This window comes from Trichosurus vulpecula, chromosome 7, assembly GCF_011100635.1.
Source record: "Trichosurus vulpecula isolate mTriVul1 chromosome 7, mTriVul1.pri, whole genome shotgun sequence".
NCBI classification, from domain to species: domain Eukaryota; kingdom Metazoa; phylum Chordata; class Mammalia; order Diprotodontia; family Phalangeridae; genus Trichosurus; species Trichosurus vulpecula.
Window position 1 is genome coordinate 237008373 of NC_050579.1, and position 16169 is coordinate 237024541.

The 16169-nt window shown below is 42.0% G+C and overlaps 1 protein-coding gene across 1 annotated transcript in view; it reads left to right on the forward strand.

Moving 5' to 3' along the window:
• The first annotated feature begins 384 nt into the window (after positions 1-384).
• RCAN2 (regulator of calcineurin 2) overlaps positions 385-16169 on the forward strand; it is a 368124-nt gene continuing 352339 nt past the window's right edge. Inside the window, exon 1 of the mRNA XM_036767905.1 lies at positions 385-723. The gene's annotated coding sequence lies outside the window, so the exon portion shown is untranslated. The remainder of the gene's footprint in view (positions 724-16169) is intronic.

Below are 16169 nucleotides of genomic sequence, written 5' to 3' on the forward strand. Positions count from 1 at the left end.
TTTCTGCATCTTTTGCAGGGGTAAACCAGCGCAAGAGAAAGATCGAGGGTCTCTGAGGGGGGAAAGGAATGTGGGGAGGGGAGCTGTATGCACCAGCGTGTTGGGGGTGTGGTATTGGAGGTGGATTGGAAGTTGTAGGGTGTGTGGGTGGGTGGAGGGAGAACAAGTAAAGGTGGTAGAGGTGGGGAGACCGAAAGGAGAGCGGAGCCCTGAAGCTTTGGATTTCCTCCGGTATGATTGGAGGCTGGCTTGATGAGTTGGAGCCCATCGCAGCTCCGCTGTGTCCTGCTGTGCCCCTCCCTGGAACAGCTTTGTCCCGGGTGACAGCAGTGGAGGTTGGGGCGGGGGGGGGGGGGGTAGACAAGGGAGGGAGAAAGAAGAAGAGGGAGGGAGGGAGGAGGGAGAGCGAGGAAGAGAGCTAGGCAGCCTTTCAGTTGCTGCGGGCCAAGAAGGCAGGTTGGACGCTGTGGACACTCTTCAAACACACCTCCGCACCACCGGCACTCACACCTATTTGCACACTTCCACACACGCGGACACACATCAGCAGGGGCAGGTGAGGAAGACCCTGAGCAAGGTCCTGAGGAGTGCGACACCCACCATCCATTTAGCTGCGTCTGGGGCAACTGCAGATTGCCCTGCCCTGCTCAGCCCAACCAAGCCGAGCCACCCTCTGGACCCTGACCCGCTGCCCTCCTCGGGGGCATCTCGGACACTCGGCAGGTCAGTTACGTAACAGCGCCAGTCCCTGGATCACCCCACCTAACACATGCGCCTGACCGGCGGCGGGGAAGGTGGGGGAGAGCGCTCTGTCAGCCCTGGTCCCGTGAGGTTGGGGGGTGCTTAGATCTGGGAGTGAGCGCCTTCCCAGTTTTTTGAGGGGAGAGCGAGGGTAAGTGGGGGAAGGGTTCATCGTATGTTGGGGCAGGAAGGAGGGATGGGGGGGGGGCGCAGCACCAGCTATGTTTAGTCGGGCAGTGGGCAGCAGTCATACTGGGGGCTGTCCCCTCCTTCCCCCCCTCCCCGCCCTCCTTCGTTACTCCAACTAAGCCGTTTCCGCCGAGACCCGGTGGGCTGCATCTCCGTGGTGGTGAGAGTTCGAATGAGCCCAGTCCCAAGAATTCCGCTTTACGGAAAAATGGGTTTCACGTTAAGTAGTTGAGGTCAAGCAGTAGCAGCAGGTGGATAAGTAGAGTAGAGGAAGGAAAATAATGCACCCGGAACTGGGGACCCGCAAAGGGGGCCTGGGGCGGGGGCATGTAGAAGAAAGAAATTTGGAGAACCCCTCCCCAGGCCCAGGGGTAGGAAAATATGAGTGTTGGGGAAGGGGGCGACTTGTTGCCTGGTGGCTGAGCTAGCTGGGAAATTGCCTTGAGGGGAATTAGCTAGCTTGGGTCATCTAAAAATAACTCCACGTTTGTAAAGTGAAAGAACTAGACTGTTCTGTGTCTGCTTGGCCCAGGATTGTGGGATGCTTCACTTTAGAAGTCACAGAAGGGAACAGGAAAATCTCAACTTGCCCGAGAGATACCATCACTTTCTTACATCGCTTTGGTTTCCAGGGCAGCTCTGTTGGACTTTTGAGTTAATGATTCATTTTCCAAGGCATGCAGTTTCTTTTCTTCATCAGCAAAAGAATAAAGCCAGGGTTCATGGAGCCTGCTGGTTTAGACCTTTTCTGATGCTGTGCGTTGGGCAGTTTAAGCATCAGCTGCAGTGCCAAGGGGTGGGGGGGAGGGTAAAGAAGGGGTTAACCATGCCTTTTATGATTTCGCTAGCAAGAATTTTTAAAACCTTCCCTGTGATTTCAGTTTACCCAAGTAAAAAACAAGGCTCCTGGTATCTCCTCAAAACATAAAACAGCATCTCATTCTTGTGATACTGGAAGACTCATACAGATCATAGGATTTAGACCTGGAAAGGATTTTAAAGATAATCCAGCCCAAATATTTCTTTTTACAGATGAAGAAACTTGTGCTCAGATTGATTTACTGACTCGCCTAAGGACCCACAGCTAATAGATAGCAGAGGTTTTGGAAGACACCTGGTCCAAACCTCTGTATCTGCAGAAAGGACTTTGCTTAAATGAACATATCAGAGGGTTAAACACCGTTTAGGAAAAGTAGGATATTGTTAGCAACATCATAATCCAGCAACTCTCCCTCTTCTTTTATATCCAATCCAAAATTATGGAACAAAAAAAGGCAAAAGATACTTCATGCTGACTTGCTAAACAGCCCCAGCTTGAGGGTATTATGAAGTTAGAAATTCACAGGGCTTGGAAATATGCTTGAGGGAGAAGCATATTGACAATGGCTCTCCAGTGGCGGTGGATACTTGGCAGGATTTCAGACCCTATTTATTGACCATCTTTACCTTAAAGCCATTGTATCAAGCATTGCCAATCACTGGGCTCTGTTAGCTCATGTTTTGCACAGTATATGAGTTTCATATTGAAAGCAGATCAAATCAAGATAGGAGCCCCCCAGTGTGCAAAGAGGTATTTGAGTATATGGGAACTATTTGAGGCAAACATTTCCAGCATCAGACAGGGTTCTTCTAGGTGGACTTTCTGAGCTTTTGCTCCATTGGTTTTTTCAGAGCTTAATTCTCTGCCTTAGATTATGGGAGAATTTACTGATTTACCTTCTGAGTAAAATTTGACTAACATAAATGATGCCTTGGGAACACTGTCATTTACAAGTACTCATCCCACTCTTTCTAAAAACACCTGCCTAATCAGGCAAAGAGATGCGCATGCATTGCAAATCGATCTGTTCTCATTATTTAGGCCAATTTTTGCTTTCCTTAAAGTTGTCATTTTTTTTATTCTTCTCTTTTCTCTGCTCCTCTAGTCTATCCCCTCTCACTCCCCGCCCCCCCCCCACTTTTGAACAAGCAAATTTCTTGGGCTTGGCACTCCTGAGTCCTATTTTAACTTCCAAATGGGAATGCATTTGTCTGAACACTGAAGTGCTGCTAAGTAGGAGTGACCTAGCTCCCTTAAATGTATATCCCACCTGGTCTCTTAAGTCGGTCTGCCTTTAAAGATTCATTCCTTTGGGTTAAGTTAAAGTCTCCATGCTTCACTTTTAAAATGCAAATTCAGGGAGCAACCATCTATAAAGCTGTCCTCAGTCCTTGACAACTTAGTGTGACTTTGTTTTTTACATATATATTTTCAAGGATGTTGGTGGTGGTGGTCTTTGATTCTCAAAGATGGCCGGATAAGTGAAAGAGGTTCAGACAATGACTGTATTGAGGGAGCAGGAGAGAGGGGTGATTTTGGAGGGTTGGGTGCTGATGAGGGTAAACGGGCCTCAGTAGTACCCTGCAGTAAGGAGGTTGGGGGAGCCAAATGAGCAGAAGGTATTTGACCTATGGAGAGAAAGCTAAAGAAAGAAGATTTTGGAAGGAGCTAATATTCCTTTAAAGTGCTGCCAAGGGTCATCGCTGCTGTTGAAACCAAGGTTGCATTGATGTAGCAGGCACCATGATGCTCTGGAAAGAGCATTGGACTTGGAATTCAATTCTGCCTCTGACCACTCACTTAACCTTGGACAAATGACTTAAGCACTAGATGACCTCTACCAACCCTTCCAGAAAGAGCACCAGAATTTGAAGTCACTTCAGTTCTCCAGTCCTGGTTCTGCCATTTATTAACCTTGGGCAAGTCACTTTAATCTGTTCCAAGCTTCAGCGTCCCTGTCTGTTAAGTGGGGAGATACTAAAACCTGCACTGTCTCTTTCTCAGGATTGTTTTAAGGATGAAATGAGGGAATATAATTTGAAAGTGCTACATAAAATGCGAGCTATTGTACTGACTACAGGATATTCAATGCACTCTGTGTGTGTATGTATACATTCACACATATGCCTTGAACCTTTTTAGTTTAGTTCATTAAGTGATCAAGAACACAGTAAAGCAACAATATTGTCTAAAGCCAGTGATTTTAGTTGGGTTTATCATTATAGCAAATGGGATAAAATATTGGATTTCTGTTATTTTTTTCTCTTTGTTTTCCCCCAATACATTTTATATCTTTATGAACAGACTTATTTAATGCTTATTAAATTTTAGCTATTTTTTTTACCCTATCAACTGATTTTACTGGCCATCAGGTGCTGCAGGCATGATCTGAATGACCTAAGATGGGTAATTTTTTGTTTTACACATGGAAGCAGCCTAAACTGAACAGAAGCTATTTTTCAAGGTCTTAAAAAATAACTAAAGTGAGTGACTGTGAAGGGCACTCTCTGGAGGTTAAAAAAGTTGGGGGGGGGGCAGGACATCTCCCAAAATAGCCTAAGCTCAACCTCCCAAATTTCAAAATGTCCACAGAAGACTCTCTCTGCCCATCAGAAAAAGGAGTCGTGTCACAGAGCATTCTTTTATTAGGTACTTCATGACAGTAATTCATATTTCTGTAGTATTTATACATTTACAAGGTATCTTTTTCATAATAACCCTGTGAGATAGTAATAACAATATTAATGGCTAACATTACTAGAACTCTTTAAAGTTCATAAGCCATTTTATTTTATGCGCAAGCTGTCCCCAAAGTCTTAGTTCACAAAGACTTTTGGGACATTCTGTATATTATTTGTTTGGTAACATAATAACCCTGTGAGATAAGTACAATACATTAGCAAGGCAATAATTACAATGTAAATGATAATCATCAAAATGCCTATGTGGTTCTGTACGACAAAGTATAAGGGACTCTCCATATAGAAGGTAGAAGAAGTAAGCCATTTATTCAGACACCGGAGAACCAGATCCCAAAACCAATAAGCCCAATCCATCATGGCAGCAAAGAATTCAATACACAGTATCACAGCAGGGAACCACTCCATTCCATAACCTTCCTATCCCCTGATGGGGCCTTGCCACCAACAAACTCACAGCACACCACATGTCTGCTCTTTCCCTCAGCTCTAATTGCTCTCTCCCTGCATTTCCTGTGACGTATTTTCCTTTTCCTCTGAGCAAGCTCCTCCCACACATGTGATTTAGGCTTACTGTGATATAAGCAGATCACATGGCCATTAATAAATGGGTGGGAAAGCTCTTCAAATCTAAATTGTCGTTACAGGTGGTCTTATCCCCCAGTGTGCAGATGAGGAAACTGAATTTTGGAGAAGTTAAATGACGTGTGAATCAGAGCTCACAGATGTTTTAGAGCTTGATAAGACCTTGGTCTATTCCAGGGGTGGGGAGCCTTCAGCCTCGAGGCCACATGTGGCTTTCTGGGTCCTTGGGTACAGCCTTTTGACTGAGTCCAAGTTTTACAGAACAAATCTTTTTAATTAAGGGGGATTTGTTCTGTGAAATTTGGGTTCAGTCAAAGGGCTGCCCTTGAGGACCTAGAGGGCCACATGTGGCCTCAAGGCTGCAGGTTCCCCACTCCTGGTCTAGTCTAATCTCCTCATTTTATAGATCAAGGTGAAATGATCTGCCCAAGGTCACACAGGTAGCATCTGGGATTAGACTACAAGCTCCCTGATTCCAAATCCACTACAAAATCATTCCCCTTGTTGTTGTTAGAATCAGGATTGGAGCTCAGATCTATCAATTCTTTTCACTGTACCCTCCTCACCCTCACTACTCAATAGATTCAAGTGGTTCCCTCTCCCTTCCAGGATAAAAAACAAAACCTTCTGTTTGGAATTCAAAGACATTCATAATCTAGCCACCTCCCACCCAACCTTTCCAGTTTTCTTATACCTTAATTCTCAACATGTATTCTTAGTTCCAGTGATACTGACCTCCTAGCTGTTCCCTGAACAAGACACTCCATCTCTCAGCTCCAGGCATTTTCTTGGACTGTCCTCCTATGCCTGGAAAGCTCTCCCTCTTCATTTCCATCTTCTGGCTTCCCCGGTTTTTTTATGTCTCAGCTAACATCCCATATTCTACAAGAAGGCTAACCTAATCTCTGTTAATTCTAGCCCCTTGCCTCCCTTATTTTCTATTTATCCTGTATATACTTTGTTTGTACTTATTTGTTTGCTTGTCTCCCCTGTTAGATTGTGAGCTCCCTGAAGGTAGGGATTGTCTTTTGCCTCATTTTTTTAATCCCTAGCATTTTGCATAATGCCTGGCATATAGTGTTCAGTCACTTTTCACTCATGCCTGACTCTTCGTGACCCCATTTGCGGTTTTCTTGGCAAGGATATTGGAGTAATTTGCCATTCCCCAGATGATTTGGCAGAGAAACAAACTGAGACAAACAGGGGGAAGTGACTTGCCCAGGGTCACACAATAAGTGTCTGAGGCCAGATTTGAACTCAGGCAGATGAGTCTTCCTGATTCCAAGCCCAGTGCTCTATCCACTGCACCACCTAGCTGCCTCTAAGATACAGTAGGCACTTAATACCTGATTGATTGATGGACTAAGTAGTGCTTCTCATCTTTATTACTCTTTTTCCTCCCATATAAAAGAAGACTGTATCACTATGCTCCAGTTGGGCAGAGTAGGACTAGAAGGCCCAGTAGTAAAAATAAGGTCAGAGCATTAGCATATGGGAAACAGCACCCCCCATACTGGCAACAAACAGGTCATAACCCAAGGGGTGAGTTAGTGAGTAGAGAAAAATGTGATGTAAGCTGGGTTTTGCTGATAATGTTTAACAACAGCTTCTCTGGGAAAGAAAAAAATAAAAGGGAAATTTGTAAGTCTAATCTGCATTATTAACACTATTCTGCAGACTTCTGAAGAGTACATGATCACAGTAAAAAAAAAAAAACAAAAAACAATGACTCTTGTTGGCCCCGGCACATCCCTGGATGTGAAGGCATTGTGAATTCAGAGGCCTGAACAGGTCAGGCTATCATACTGGAGGAAACAAGTAAAGTTTAGGGGTCTTGGTGGGTAAACGTATTTCAGTGTTCAAAGAATTAGACCAGAAGGGAAAACACAGGTAGAAGAAAAGTATCCAAATAGGCAAAACAGCTAGGCAGGTTAAATCACGTAGGGAATAGGATCCGGTCGTTATGATCTTGAAGTGCCTCAGACTCTGAGTTGGTTGGATGGGCTCCCTATCACAGTGTTCCTGGGGCAGAGGCGACCCTAATTCTCCCCTGGTTCTGAAACTCCTTATTGATGTGGTAATATATTGGAACTGGTATATATTGCTCATCAGAGCTCTGTAGGTGTCCCTGGCAGGTGATGAAAACCCAGGCAGAAAGCAAGGACCTTTGAAGGTTTCTATGAGTTATAGAATGTCTGAATCGAGGTATTCAATGTTGTTATTGTTGTTTGGTTGGGTCCCACTCTTCGTGACCCCATAGACCGGGTAGTCATTGCCTAATGATTTTATTATTGAATTCCAGAGCACATTAATGTTACAGTGTCTATGCAGAAGCCTGCAGATTGTCTGACAAGCAACTGGCAAATGGCCAGAGTAGATCTGCCCAAATTCACAGAGCCAGTTAAGTACACTTGAACCATTAGGACCGTTAGCTCTGATTTGAGATGCAAAGAATCAAGCCCTGACTAAATGGGAATGCATGAATGAAATGAATGAAAAACAAATATTAAGTACCCATGATGTGCCAGGCACTGTGTTATAATCTGGGGATAGAAATACAAAACTGAGACAATCCCTGCCTTTGAGAAGTTTGCATTCTCATAGGATGAGAGGACACATAGTGAGGGAGATGGTGATTAGGGAAGCGGCTTTTGGTTTTGGAAGTCCAAGGAATGCTGAACAGAGCAATGGGGTAGTCAAATGTAGCACTGTCTCCAGAAGCTTCGATCCCACTGATTTGCTAATTGTTCCCGAAGCTGGAGGTGGAACTCACCCTCAGGGCTGGAGGGCAGGGCAGGTGGCAAGATGTTCTCGGTGGATGAATGTGTGGGCATTAGTTCTACCTTTTTTGTCCTATCAAAGCAAACTAAGGCTTGTGCTAGATTTGAAGTCAGAGAACCTGAATTTGAATCCTAATCCTTTTACAAGTAGTGACTGTAGGCAAGCCAGTTACCTTCTCTGGGTCTCAGTGTGCACATTTGTAAAATAAGCGGTTGAAGGTCCCTCCCAGCTCTAAATCATTCCTCCTGTGAAAGTTTGAGTATTTCATAAGTATTCCACCCACCCACCCCCATCTCCCATGGGGTCACTCTTTATTTTATTACCAGTCTAACTCAAAATTTGTAATACTTGGTTCTGACTGACTGTAATTGGGTCTGCACAGCTGCACAGGGCTTATAATATTGTCATACTCAGAGAATTTCATCTATCTATAAATAGATGTAGGATCAAAGTATTTATTTTCTTTATATTTATTCTGTATACGCTTATTGTACATGTCACAGTTGTCTCTCCAGGGAGAACATAAACTTCTTTTAAGTAGAGACTGTTTCATTTTCTCTATTTGTATCCCTAGCACCCTAGCTATGTGCCTGGTAAGTAGCAGGCATTTCATAAATGCTTGCTGATTAATTGAAGGGATCTAGTCCAAACCCCTAATTATATAAAGGAGAGAACTGAGGCCCAGAGAAATCAAATATTTTGCCTAAAGTCACACAAGTAAATAGGAGAGCTAAGGTTTAAACCATTCCCTGTAACTCTAAATTGAGTGATCCTTGTATTTGGACGTATTTCTCTTCTGCAAATAATGCTGTTTCTAACACGTCCTAAACCATCTATTTACAGTATTACTTTAGCGTTCAATCTATGGCTTTCTGAGAATCATTATAGTAGAAACTAATTTGTTGACTAAACTGAGGGTTACTTTTGAGATAACTGCTTTATTTTGGGGGGCGGCAGGGATAACCCTATTCTATAAGGCTATCAGACAGACCACTTTTATTAAATTGACTTGTTAATTCAGACAAAAAAACCCACCTTATTTGAATGTTAATTTATTCTACACTGAACCAGCTAGCTGTTAGATTAATTGATTGACTCAATCAGATGTCTTGATATATTGTGAATGTTAAATAAAACATAAACTTCTTAAAGTTTTATTTTTGTCATTCTCCCTTCATCACTTCCCTTCCTCCCCAGTACCTACCACAGTGCCAGGAACATCATTGGTGCTTAATAAATGCTTGTTGAGTGGTTGATTGCAACCAAGAAATGAATGCTATCTGGTTAATATTTGCAACAGCGTTACAATCCTGGGTTTTCTGATGGAGCCTATAGACCCTAACCCAACGTGCCCCAGGAGAACAAACGCCTTAGAAAGTTTTGCCAGAGAACCCAGGCTTCACTGACCTTGTGCCAAGGATTCATCACAACAAAATTTCTTTGCTGTTCTCTGTGCCCAAGACCTCAGCTGGCTTGGCAGCTCAGTATGGTCCACAAGATCCTCCAAGGGAACACCCACATTAGGGCACAAACACACTCATGGTCACGAAGAAAAAAGACAATCACAGACAGAAAGGGAAACACACCCAGGGACAGACACCTAATCTACCCAGCCTTACTATTCATGAATCAGGGTTCTGTTTACAGTTCTGTTAAGGATAAGGATTAAGAAAATTTAGTTGACTGATTACAGGGTCAGTTGATCTTTGAAATGGAAAATGGAAACATCTACATGTAGGAGTTCCAAAACATCTTCATTTACTGGAGACAACTAATAACTAGAACAAATAATCTTTTTGCCTTGACAAGGTAAGTGCAAACAGGGCCACGTTTCATGAATATGCTAAATGTAATTAGCGTCTCCTGCAGAAGACGCTAATAGTATTCAGGCTTTCACAGTGACAAAGTCACAACCTTAGGCAGACTATTTACGTTTTAGCCAAGAAGCATTCAGTAGCACTCATTTTACAAGCGGGTCTATTTTTTCAATATTTAGTTTTATTCAACAGTCATCTTCAGAGCTGTTGTTTAGAATTAAATGCTGTAGTTGGACAAGGTGACATTAAGGTGGTGGCTTGGACTAATGAAAGTAGGGCAGGACTTCGGGTAATGAAGATCTGGGTTCAAACTGTCCATTAAACACCAGCTTTGTCATTTATCCTTTCTGAGCCTGTTTCCTCATCTATAAAACAGCATCTAAGTCATAGGATTTTTGAGAGACTGAAATGATATTCTGAACATATAATAATTCGTACACCTTAAAGCTCTTTATAAATGTGAGCTGTTATAATCTGTCACTTTTCAATTTTGGTAGACAGCAACCACTCATTGAGCACCTACTGTGTGCTGTGCAGTTTGCTAAGCTCTGGAATACAAATACAAACAAAAAGAAAAGCAATTCTCTAGGAGCTTACATTCTAATGCAAGCTGGAAAGCAAAGGACTGGAATATACCCATTGGGGAATGGGGGTTAAATCTGGAGAATGGGTCGCTGCTCTGGGGCCTTCCTTAAAATAGAGGTCCCAGGAGGAACTCACTGGTGGGAGGCAGGGAGAGCAGTGGGAACAGGCAGCCACGGCATAGTAGCAAAGTCTGGAGAATGAAGGTGGATGACTCAAGGCATGTCCACTTGTTGGCACTTTGGTAACAAACAGAACTGTTTTGGATTCCTTGTCATGACCCTAGAGCTTGGTTCAGTTTTATTTCTTCCAGGACGTACAAGTGTCTCATTCTGGTCTAGAGTCGTTATGGGAAGTTCCATTCCAGTTCTGGGATGAACACTGATGTTGAGATCTACCTTGGGAATATTCACCTCAAGAGATGAGAGGAGACTAAGCCAGGGTCCTTGGCAGATCTTGCTTTCTTGGTCCAAATCAGCATCTCCAGGACTGCTCTGAAATTAGAACAGATACAGGTTAGGAAAACCTAGAAGCTCAACGTGTGTCCAGAGTGACTTATAGTGTATTTCATTTATGTCAGATATAGATTCTATTCTCTCCCTTGTGACTGTATGGCCTTGGGCAAGTCACTTCATTCTGGGCTTTGGCTTCATCTGTCAAATGAGGAACTTGGACAAGATGATCTTTAAGGCCCCCTACTCTTGTCTGGACCTACCAATCATCCTCGCTTTTGGCTTTGCCTTAGAAATAGATGCAGACCCCCTCTGCTGATTGTCGTGGCTCACATTCTACCTGTAAATTTAGAGACACCTTTTACATGAGCTGTTTTGAAAATGTGTGAACTACAAGTAGTTGGGGGAATTACATCCTGGCCTGTGCTAGTTTTACACTTTGCAGAGATGGTGGGAGGGGAGCAGACTTGTAGTTATATTGATTTAGGGAACTCTCTTCCAAGACATACTCTCTTCCAGGCAGATCAATGCCTACCCCTCAACTTGTGGCCCTAGAGAATTGTCTGGACCATGGAGGGGTTAAGTGTCTAGAGCAAGTATGTAGAGAACTGGACTCAAGCCTTCTTGACTCTGAGGCTGATTTTTTGTCCATTATACCAACCTGTGGCTCAGTTTAGGATTTGCTTAATTCTTTGATAATTCGTGTCTAGCAGAACAATGGCCTGGAACCAGGCTAGGAGAGTGAATGAGTTCTTGGTCACTGGACAGCTTCAAATAGGTCTTTTGTTGGAGAAATTGTTGAGGATTCATTCTTTGGGTAAGGGTAGGGCAAGGTGATCTCTTTTCCATCTTCAATTCTTTGATTAAAAGGTTAGGTGGCTGTGAGGTGATGTGACTTCAGAAACCCTTCAGTCCCCCCACTTCCCTAATCTCTTTTCACTGATGTTTCTAGAAATTCCTACATGAGTTGTTCCATTAGAATGTGAGATTTTTGTGTTTGGAGACCGTTGTTATCCTTTGTATCTCCAGCTTAGTACAGTGCTTGGGACATAGTCAGCAGTTTGGCCTATTCACTGGATGGGCCTTACCTCACTCAAAGCAAGAACCTGACAAGACTTTAGCCTGAAATGGTCAGGGTCTCCCATTGCATCCTGGGCCATCTCCAGTCATCCTGGTGAATATCAGGCAGCTGGACCCAGATGGTTCTGGAGGAGAAAGTGAGGCTGGTGACCTTTCACAGCCCTCCCTCACTCAAATCAAAGTCAACTGCAAGCCATGTCATCATCTCCCTGATGTCGTGGTCCTCTTTGAGAACAAAGGACAAACACAACAACAACAAATGCTTGTTGACTGACCTACTGACTTTCCATCTGCTCTCTCTATGTTTTGTACATAGGTACTTATTCATAGGAAGTCTTTTCATTAGAAAAGAAGTTTCTTGAAGGCAGAGACTGGTTTTGCTTAGCACCTCTAAGAATTAGCACAGCGTAATACACATTGTCAATACCTAATAATCGATTATTATTGATTGAGGGTTAAAATTCTTATGTGTCTGAAGACTTTGAGCCAAACTTAGTGGGTTTTTTTTTCACCTTGGTTAGGCTTTTTTTTTTGGAGATTCCAGCTCCTCTTTGAAAATAACTTGGTGTATGTGTTTGTGTGTGTGTGTGTGTGTGTGTGTGTGTGTGTGTGTGAAAGGAGGGTAGTTAACTTCCTGGACTTTCTTTTTACTAACTATACTAAACATTGCTCATTTCAAAACTCCAGTTTGAGGCATTGCACTCCCTGACTCTTTTAGTCTTTGAGTTGACTTGACTGCCTGACTTCAGAGATAGGTGGCACTGGAATCTTAATCACCTTTCCTCTTTCAGCTGTTTCCACAGTTGCTACATGTCTGAATCTAAGTGTCTGCTTTTTCTTTCCTTTTTTTCCTTGTCTGTTGCACACTCCAGATGGCAAGAGAACGTACCAATCTAGAAGAAAAAAGGATAAGTAATTGGAAAAGTATTTAAGAGAAGACCACTCAGTCCCAAATTGGGTGGTTAGCTAAACTTCTTAACCCTGTTGAACATAATTTCCCCAAGGTCACCTCAGCTTTCATGATTCTTTTTAGACTAAGAGCCAACCCAGACCAGATTGTTCCATCCAATTTCTGATCTCCTGGGCATTGGTAGCTGCCTCAGCATGCCCTCAGGCCAGTTGAGGATTCACCCAATGGATATTCTAGATCAAGTTTATTCACTGCTTCTCTAATCCCAGGGTTACTTGAGCCAACCTAGAGGAATTCTAATTTCATAGAAGATTTGGGGAATATTCCACTCATACTCCTGTGGGCTGCCTTTTTTAATGGAATGTTTAATTTTGCTTAATAATAAAAATCTAAATTGATTTTAATTTGTAAGGTATAAACAATTTTTCAGCCACTTCCTCATTTCTCTTCCCTTCTGATTCTTTGGTTTATTTATTCATTCTCATTCAAAGTTCCTCTTATATCATCATAATTATTTCTAGTTCTACTTTTTTTTCACATTATTTCATAAAGGTCTTTTTGGATTTCTTTTTATTCCTTAACACTCATCAATCTTAATCATATTATAGTATTCCAGCACATCAATGCGCCACAATTCAATGAACCATTCCTACATTGTTGAACAATAGATTGCTTCCAGCATTTTGAATACTGCTGTGAACATCTCTGAAGAGGAGACTCTTTTTTATTGTTTTTGATAAGACTTTCAGCATCTATTTCCAACAATGAAATAATTGGGTCAAACTCTATGATAATTTTTGGCTTTGATTTATTTTTAAATTGTTTTTCAGTCATCAAACATTTATTTTCTTTCAAATATCAAGCATTTATTTATTTTCTCTCTCTTACCTCCGGGGGCATGGGAATGGGTGGAAGTGGTGGGGAGTGATGGGGTAGAGAAACCCTGTGACAGCTATAGGGAAGCAAAACTATTTCCCGTATTGGCCATGTACAAAGTGTGTGTCTCATTCTGCTTCTTAGTCCCTCACTGCTCTATAGGATGAAGCTTGTCAAATTTGTTGCACACTTTTAGAACTAACAAATGAATGACTATACCTGTTTTTCCCCCAATGTGGCCAGAAGCAGAGTTGATTGCTTTTATCTATTTTTTAAATGGGTCATCCGTAATGCAATGGAATGAGTACTGGATTTTTGAGTTAGAGGACCTGGGCATTTGAATCTCAGCTTTCTTTTTTACTACCTGTGTGAGCTTGGGCAAATCACTTGACCTTTCTGGGTCTCAGTTTCCTCATCTGTAAAGTGGGGAGGTTGGACTTGATGATGATTCCATTTCTAAATCTATTATCCTAAAGTAACTTTCCCTTATGCCCAACCAAGGGAATGAAACTACAATACAGTAAAGCCAATGTTCCCATTGCCTCAAATATCAGAATAATTCAACCTTATGTGCAGTTCAGGGCAGCTAGGTGGCACAATGGATGGTGTGCCATTTGGGAGTCAGGAAGAACATCTTGAGTTCAAATGTGACCTCAGACACTTACTAGCTGTGTGACCTTGGTCAAGTCATTTCACCCTGTTTGCCTCAGTTCCCTCATCTGTAAAATGAGCTGGAGAAGGAAATGCCAATCCACTTTTTGCAGAGAAAACCCCGAATGGGGTAGCAGAGTCAGACATGACTGAAATGACTGAATAAGAACAACTAAGCTCCAGAGGGAGGGGACTATAAGGCAAAAGAGTTTCCTGGGAAGAAAGGAAAGAGGCAGAAATATAGAGTGGGGTGGAATTTAAAAAAAAAAAAAGGTAGAGGAATACCTTAAAAGAAGAGGACTGGATTCCGAAACTCATGTACTAGCCGCTTTTGTTTTCAAGCTTCAATAGATTTCCCCATGAAAGACTGAACCTATTAGGATTCAGTGCAATAACATGAATTACAGCATTCATGCGTCTTGTCTATCATTAAAGAGAATGACCACTGTTGAAGTTACATCTCTCTGACTAGAGGACTATTCTTAGCCAAGGGGTCAGGGAAATTTTGCTTTCATCATCTCTAATGATAGTGGCATTCAGCTCCCAAATCCCTCCCATGGCACTTAGCCTTTCAAGTATGTCACTGGAAAAAGACTTGAACAGAAAATCCAGTGTCAGAATTATCAGCATTCTAGATCTTCCCATACACTTAGAGTTTGTCATTCTAGGGTGGAAATTGCAGTCGCTGATGGTTTTCCTGAGTGTGGTCAACAAACAAGGAAAGCATTCTCATCAGCCAAAAGGCACTTACACCCACCCCAATCTTTAGCTGACTTAGTGGAATGATGCCCAGCAATGACTTCAGAGTCATGATTAATATTATCAGGCACTTTCGATTTCACTGAAATTCTGGGTTGTTTTCTTTGAAAACATTTTTTTTAAACTGTGGAGCCTGTGAAGGTACTATAGACAATAATTCTCATAAATTGTCCATAAATTGGACACACGTGAAAATCCATTGATAATTTTGTCCCCTTTCTATCCTTCAGTGTGCCTTTTACATGGCAGGTGCTCACTAAAGATTTTTTTTAAATTGAAGAACTAAGGATTTTAGCAGACATAAAAACCAAAAGATGGCACAGTATAACATGGCAGCCAAAAAAACCCCAATTTAACCTCAGAACACTTGGTTAGTTCCATATGCCTACTTTCTTGTCTCTCTAAAATCTTTATGATAATGGTCCAGGGTATTCTGGATGAAAAATGAGTAGGGAGTAGGCAGGCTTTGCAGGGGATCCTGTGCAAAGAATTGGGCACATCTTTAGGGTCACAAATTGGCGGAAAATTACAAAAGATAGAAGATCCTTTGTGTTTACTATTTGTTGACCTCAAAAAGTGTCTGGCTTGATAGGCAAAAATGAAGTCGCTGAGATTCTTCTTAGATAAGGTATCTCTCACATATGTATCGAAATTATATATAACTTATAGTAGACAAGAATATGGAGATTATAGATAGATGTCAAGGGAGGCCTTACGCAAGGAGCCTGCTTCACGGCACAGTTCGGGTACCACATCCTCTAGAAGGTTTTTTTTTTTAATTAATTCTTCAGTTACTAGTGTTCTTTCCCTCCTCAAGTACTTGGAATATAATTTTGATTCACTAACTTGTGGACGCATCCCATCTTCTCTGTAGAACATAAGACTCTGAAGATCAGGGACTGTTTGTCTTTTTTTTTCTTTTTCTTTCTTTTTTTTTTCTTTTTGCATCCCCAGCACCTAGCATAATGCCTTGCACATATTAGTAGTTCAAAAAATGATTACTTTCTCAAAGGGTGGGAGAGGGGTTAAAGGGAGGGAGAGAATTTGTAACTGAAAATAAAATTTAAAAAAAAGTTTATTGTAATGAGTTGAGAATTCAATAGCATAGAATTGTGTAGTACGTAAAATAAAAACAAAAAAGGCTTTTTAAAATGAAATTCGCCACTTATTTGTACAGATAAAAATCTGCTGTTACTACTACTTTTGCTACTACTACCACTGTTTCTG